At 38.6% G+C, this 7429-nt stretch overlaps 1 long non-coding RNA gene across 3 annotated transcripts; it reads left to right on the top strand.

Annotated features, from left to right (window-relative positions):
• The first annotated feature begins 305 nt into the window (after positions 1–305).
• On the top strand, positions 306–2249 carry LOC128888369 (uncharacterized). Of its 3 annotated transcripts, none has more exons than XR_008460237.1 (3): positions 308–773; positions 881–1612; positions 1714–2249. It is a non-coding gene; the product is annotated as an uncharacterized LOC128888369 (long non-coding RNA). The 3 variants fall into 3 exon arrangements; XR_008460238.1 differs by having other exon boundaries at positions 319–773; positions 1239–1612; XR_008460236.1 differs by having other exon boundaries at positions 306–1612.
• Positions 2250–7429: the final 5180 nt, after the last annotated feature.

Raw genomic sequence — 7429 nt, 5'->3', positions numbered from 1 at the left:
ACGTGTTTGACGACATGGAAGTAGAAATATGCATCGCGTACTGTTTAACGAATGCTTCCGTAATTCCGTAAATTTTTCGAATGTCGAGAGATCCTTTTGGGTGGACGCTTTTGAATATTCTAAAGATTCTAAAAGTACAATTTTTTTTTAAAAAATCTGTGTTCGAACCGGTCAGACCAGAACATCCCTTAAGTGACGTTTTAAAGAAGACAGAAAAATATTCGTCATCCTTAGAACGGACGCACTGACTGACAGAAACAACAAAAAATTGAAATATTTCCGTAAAAAAAAAAAAAAAAAAAAAAACGCGGAGGAAGGTAAAAGCGTGTTCGTTATTACGTTATTGTGCGTAATATTGCAAACGAGCCAAATTCAAGCGGAGCGAGATGACTCAAGCCTCAAGGCTTCGTTCACTTTGGTTTGCTTCGTTCGGTCGACGTTGGCCCGGTTTATCTCTGGCCAATTCCGAAATAATCTTAGATTCGGTCTCTCCTACTCTTACTTCGCTGTCTATCGTTTAAGGCTACGTTGCCTGTTTCTCGTCTTCTTCAGCGTCGTTCGTCCGCATTCACGCGACCGACTTTGACGTAATAAATAATATTTCCATTACGGAATTTCAAATTGGCGTTTCTTTGTCTCCGCGGGACTCTAACTTTATTTTTAACACCGAAACATTCACGACGAGGCAACCGAACGCTGGTGAAAAATACACAATGAAAGAGCGAGGTATCCGCGTACCGAGAACTGTTCGTTTTAAGTAACACCGACTCAAGGTAAATTACACAGTATTCGCATAAAAGTATGCTAAAACAAGTTACATTTTAGAAAACGTTGATTCCGTTAAACAATCTAACGTCTTATAGCAAATTATTATTGTTAGGTGATCCCAGTTTTACGATAAACGATATAAAAATTTTGTAATTTTAACGCACCTTCTTACGGTACAGATTTGCACGGTGTATTTTTTCAATTTAAGTCGAATTGCAATTTAGGAAGTTGCTGAAAGTTTGATATGTTATAAAACCCGATATTAAAAAAAAAAAAGAAAAAAAAAGAAAAAAAAAACTCATAAATAATAATTCATAAAAATCTGAAACAGAACGCGACAACAGTCAGCATTGTTGCAGCAATCATTTTGCGAGTATTACGAATGCATGTGTTGATATACTTATTGATTTATTATGGACGTATGCGAGATCAGTACGACTGTACTTTTACTAAAGTTCCTAATTATACAGGGTGGGTGAATACCTATTAGCACGTCAGGTGTCTTCGAAACTACAAGTTTCACAGAAATATTTGGTGAAATAAAATTGCACAGTACGAAGGGGATCATCCTGGTGGCGATAGTAGTTTTTTAGCAGGTGGAGGAGCTCTTTCCCTTGTGCGGGGGCCAACCGTGCCCCAGCGGCGCCACGATGCCGTCGTTTCCATTGGACGCAAAAGTAACCGTCTGACTTCCTATCGCGCGCGACGTATATTATTTATTTATCAGCCATTATTCTTGGACGTTTCTCAAGTAACACGGTCCTCTTCTGTTACAATAGAAGACCTTAAAATAAATGTAGGCAAAGATAAAGTCAAGAATGCAAAACAACAGGAAGAACGTTCGGTAAGCTGAGCAATTACGAAAATAAAAAATAAAAAGAGGTTAAATTTACGTTGCGACGTTGCCAATTGGCATGTCAAAAAATTATCTCTCTCGTTTACCAGAAGAATAAATGAACATCGCGAGCATAGTCAGCCGGAAAACGTAAGACCAAGCTCTACATGCAATGGAGTTTAACGACACAATAGTCTGCGCAACGATACTCAACGACGCAAAAGAATAAGCAACGATAGGCGACACAGGCTGGAATAACGAGGAAAAGACGAAACATTTGATCGAAAAGCGCGACTCGAATGCTCTATTGGAACAATGTGGTTCGAGGAATGGGAATGGTCAGCGTTGAACGGTAGAAACGGTAGAAACGCTTGTGGAAGAATCGGGAGAACCGTATCGCCAGCATCGCGATCAAGCGGCGAGACCAAATCAGCGATGAGTCTCGGCTAAATGGAAAGCTTCGTATTGTTTTGAAAGAGGTAAAGGTTCGTAATGGCTGTAAGGTTTGCTATGGCCGTAATAAACCTCAGGCGAGGAAAGCTCATACTATTACGATACATGCCCTAACAAACTGAGAATCCATCTCGGGGGATTGTTTTGTAAAATATCATACAAAAACCAAATACAAAGTGAAATATTTAACAGATTTTGTTTGATACGTTGTATGTTTTATAAATTGTATTATTTGTATACGTTTGCTTGAATTTCAGATAAAGTACCAGTAAAACGATTCCCTAATATAGCCGAAATCGTATGGAGTTGCTAGCTCGCCTAAGAGAAAAAGGCCTTCGAGTGCAAAGGGTTAATTATCACGACAATTTACTTTTCCGTTTGGGTAAGCTCATTAGTCATCCGAAACACCTTGGATCGCGTGTCGAAGACAGCGCTGAGGTCTCGTGCCGGAGCAGCGGCGTGGCGAATCTGTGAAAATGCATTTCTCGTATGCCAGTGCCAGTGGGTCCATGTGAGGCGAAACTTGCTCGAGTCGGCAAATGTTTGGCAAGTGGATGATATTCGACAAATAGCCGAGTATGTGGACGCGCCTTTAGGCTGGCTGTACGCCAAAGATCGAACACGTACGAAGGCAACGGACGCTCCCTTCCAACGCGAGCAACTGCTCTCTATCACCACGTTATAAGTTACACGTAACGCCCTTTCCGCAAACATCCCGACATCAGGTGAACGTTCAAGCGATGAATTCGCAAATTAAGTTAGCGCACTTTTGATGATTAACAGTTTGGCTTCGGGGCGATTCCGTGTCTCTTCTTACATTCTAATGTACGTGAACCATTTAAAAAGAGAGGCTTCTTTAGGAACTAAAAATAAAAAAACTACAAGTGGTACAATAATAAATACATTGGTGTTTCGCAACATATATATCTTGAAAGGTGAACAAAACTTTTTTTGTTTCAGTTTATTATTAACTCTTTGCACTCGAGAGGTGACACCCAGTCACCATTAGGTTTCACGCGGCAAATCTACATACGTAATTGTATCTTTTGTAGTATCCTTATGATTCGATCAGGAAACAGATTCAAACGAGAGCGAAACAAAAACTCAGTGAAGGAAAAGTCGCGGTTTTAGTGAAGATATTGCGAAGATAAACATTTGGAGAAAAATTGTAGGCGATTAGTAGGCAGACTTGTAAACTTCCTTCTCCCGGCATGGGGTCGAGGGAAACCAGAATAAGTCGCACCAGATTCAAATCGACATCTCTTGCTTCGTTGTGGATAAAACAACTGACTTTTAGCCTATCTGGGCCAGCCGCCAGCCCTTTTCCACCACTGCGGACGAGTTTATCATTCCCTTTATTATTCAACGTACATATCGTACTCTACAAGCCTCTTGTATGCTGTATTAGGATCGAGACCTGACTCGTGTACATCTATCACGTTCCTAAACCTTTTGGTACGGAAGAGCTGGCCGCGGTTATACACTCGTGGTACGAGGAAGTTTTCCACAAGAGTGGTTGCATCATAGACATATGAAAATACAGGCTGTCCCAAAAATGTTATAACATCTTGAAAGGGGTGGTGATTTGAAACAATTTTTTCCTTAGCGAAAATGTTGTCCGTGGCTTCTTTAAGAAGATATTAACAGAAAACCACGACCAATCAGAGCGCGGCCGCCGAGCGCGTAGCCTATACTACTGCGTAGCCGATGCTACTGCGGCTGTCTAGCGCGTAGCCTATACTACTGCGTAGCCGATGCTACTGCAGCTGTCTAGCGCGTAGTCTATACTACTGCGTAGCCGATCCTACTGCGGCTCTGTCGCGTAGCCTATACTACTGCGTAACCTATACTACTGCGTAGCCGATGCTACTGCGGCTGTCTAGCGCGTAGTCTATACTACTGCGGCTCTATCTACCGCGTAGCCTATACTACTGCGGCTGTCCAGCGCGTAGTCTATACTACTGCGGTTGTCTATTGCGTAGCCTATACTACTGCGGCTGTCTACCGCGTAGCCGATGGTACTGCAACTGTCTACCGCGTAGCCTATACTACTGCGGCTGTCTATTGCGTAGCCTATACTACTGCGTAGCCGATGCTACTGCGGCTGTCTTTGTTTTACCTAGATCCACGGTCGCTTGCAACTACATACTTTCACAGTGGCTTAAAAATGATCAGTTGCGCCCGCATGCGATCGACCTTAGGAAACTTACTTTTCGAGTGGAAAAAACAATAGAATAATAGAAAAGTGTTGAAAATCGTTGATATATTACAGTCAGTGTAATTATTCGTACTGGAACCATTTATTTTAAATTGATTGCTGTACGAATACTTCTTTCACTGACTGTAAGTACTGAGCGACAGGTTTAGACGCAAAAACTAGTCCTTTCTTCCCATCGTCGCTATGCTCTCACCATTCGCCATTTTTATCTTATTTTCCTTGATTTTATTGACCGATGTTTCAATCGATTCCAGTCTTCCCTTATTATCAAAGTCTTTTTCGTTCCCACATCTGAATCTGATGATCATTCATGAAAATATGTACATCTATCTCCGATTCTGTTTTACTAATTAAGCACTTGGGTATTTCGGGCATCCATTAAAATCTATTCGGTTTCGTTATGATGCTCGATATTTTTATACGCGTATGTATTGGTCTTGTATTAGGAGCGTACGTTGTCTCAACAGCCTCGCAATAAACATCGGTATGGCATCCGCCCGCGTCAGAATCTTAATTTACCAGGCGTGTTGCGTAACCGGTCTATTTTCATGCATTCCGAATCCTGCTACTGTGTACGTATCCATAGTATTTCCAATCTCGGTTAAAGCAATGTCACTTGCAACAGTTGCATGTAGAGCGCAAGTAATATTACGAGAATCGGGTACGATTATCCAAGTAAGTTCAACGATTGCGACGAAGAAATCTGTTGCTATTCACGCATTCCAACCGTAGAACCGGAGAACGGAGTTTAGGAGATCGCGGAGGTTTTTATTTTTGGATACACGTTGTATGCAGATCGATGGTTGACGACTGTGTCTCATCGTAAATGAAATCGTGTAACTTTGCAAAATTATTTCTTTTACTTATTTCCTTTACTTTACTTTAATTTTTTACTTTATTTATTTATTTATTTATTTTTTAAATAGAATATGGATCCAACTTATTTTAGAAAATTTATTTTAGAAAATTGTAATAATACATTTTGCAACTGTACTTGATTTTATTTCTCATACGGTTATCGATAAAAACTATTTTATATGTACTCTTCTGATATGTGTAAGATACATTGGTTGTTTTTTAGGTTTTTAGTTAATATAATAGTAATATTAGTTATAATAAACATATTACAGTATCAAGAAAACGATACCGAATGCATTCTCTGACGTAAATATCAACGTTTCATTAAATTATTACAATGTACATTTATATTCGTTTTTCTTTTTTTCTTAATTAGTATAATTGCTTGAAAAATTATAAAACCCAGATAACGATTATTTTTCAATTCCATTCTTCAAATTATTTTGTAACAAGTTCATTTTTCGAATTCTAATTGTAATCGTAATCGTTGATATTATTTCCGTCATGATTATTAGACGCTGACAGATAATCCAATTCTTGTATATAAAAAAGAAATTAGTGTGCGACCATCGTACGCGACACACGTAAAACTTCTTTTTAACAATTGTAGAAATAAAACAGAATTTTTATGAATTCAATTCGATTCAAAACATTTATAAAATGTCAAGTTTTAGAAACATTTATAAAACGTTAAGTTCGACGAATGTTAACATAATTAAATTCGTTAATTTTAAAAATATTTCTTATACAGGGTGTTCTAGCTTAAGTGTTACGGAGCTCTAACTCCAAAACTATCGACCGAATGGACAATTTGAAATATGGAAATTGCATGGTAAAATGAGGCTTACGTTTCAGCGAGAAGGAATTTTTGTTAACTTTGTTATTTAACGAGATATGATGGTCAAGTTTCGTTTTTCAAATTGAACTATATATTTTTTTCCATACCATGCGATAGTACTTTTCAAGACGAATTCGTTAAGCTTTAATGTATTTACCCGATTTTTGTTAGTTTTCAAGCTATAACGCTTCAAAGTTTGCTAATTTTCAAGGTAAAAACTCGGTTCTGCATCCAGTAAGCACCATGTGGTTCTTGAGATCGATAGAGAGGGTCTCGCTTAAGATTCCAGGGCCCAGAATATTGGGATTCTTCCCATTATCCTTCCTTGGCAATTTATACAGGGTGTTCTCTGCGATGTCAAAACGATAACTTTTCAGGCTTGAAATTTATCTTGGAGAAGAGGAAGAAGTCGTAGGAGGCCAAATTCCACAGGTAGATGGGGGAGGAAGGGGTTGAGCGATGATCGTGATTGTGCGGCCGATAAACTCGCGTGTTTTGAACGCTGTGAGAACGGGCGCGTTGCCATATTGGAGAACCCAACCGTCCGCGCACCACAGTTTACACCATTTCCGTTAAAGTCCTTCCTTTCTTTCCTCTGAAGATTACAGTAAACCTTAACTTATTACTCTGTCCCATCGTGAGAAATTCAGAATATACAAAACAATGATTTCCTGACTTGCTTCGTCTTTTTCGATCTTGGAATAATATGTACTATACGCGAGAATGAATGCTCTACATTGTTGTTTTATGTTGTACAATGTTGTTTTAATTTGTAATACGTTGCGTTATACTGTGTTGTGTTATGTTACGTTGTCTGATGTCGTGTTTTGTTGTTTTATGTTATCTTGTATTGTATTGTATGTTATCCTGTGTCGTATGTGTTGTGTTTCGTTGTTTTATGTTATCTTGTATTATGGGATGTTCTTTTATATGATGTTATGTCGCATTACGTTGTGTTCCGATGTGTTATATCGAGGTACGTGGTGTTTTGTCGAGATTTATTGTATCAAGTTCTGCTATGTCGTTGTACGTTGTGTTTTGTTGTCTTATGTTGTGTTATGTTGTATCGTAGTGTGTTGAGTTGCGTCTATGTATATTACTTGAAATACAAATTACAGTATGTCCTGTATAAAGTGTTAGACACGATGTCTAAGTTTTTTTTTATGATATCGATTTATATTAATTTAATGGGATCAAGTAGAAGGAACAGGATCGACGAAAGAGTAAATGAATCCGAATGGTTGCTACTGTTACGTAATAAGAGATCAGTACCATATAAAACGTTAGATCATTTTCACGTAATACGAACTCTTCTATCATACAGAAAGAATGAGTGTACCGTAGTTGAATAAAATCCAACTATTGCGTCTGATTAACAGCCTTAGGAATTCGATTCAATTCGTGCCAAATCTCGAAAACGTGAATAAATTGGGAACGCGAATGTTACACGAATTTTCTG

This window comes from Hylaeus anthracinus, unplaced genomic scaffold (genome assembly GCF_026225885.1).
Source record: "Hylaeus anthracinus isolate JK02 unplaced genomic scaffold, UHH_iyHylAnth1.0_haploid 11994, whole genome shotgun sequence".
Classification (NCBI taxonomy): Eukaryota; Metazoa; Arthropoda; class Insecta; order Hymenoptera; family Colletidae; genus Hylaeus; species Hylaeus anthracinus.
This window is presented reverse-complemented; position numbering and strand designations above follow the sequence as displayed.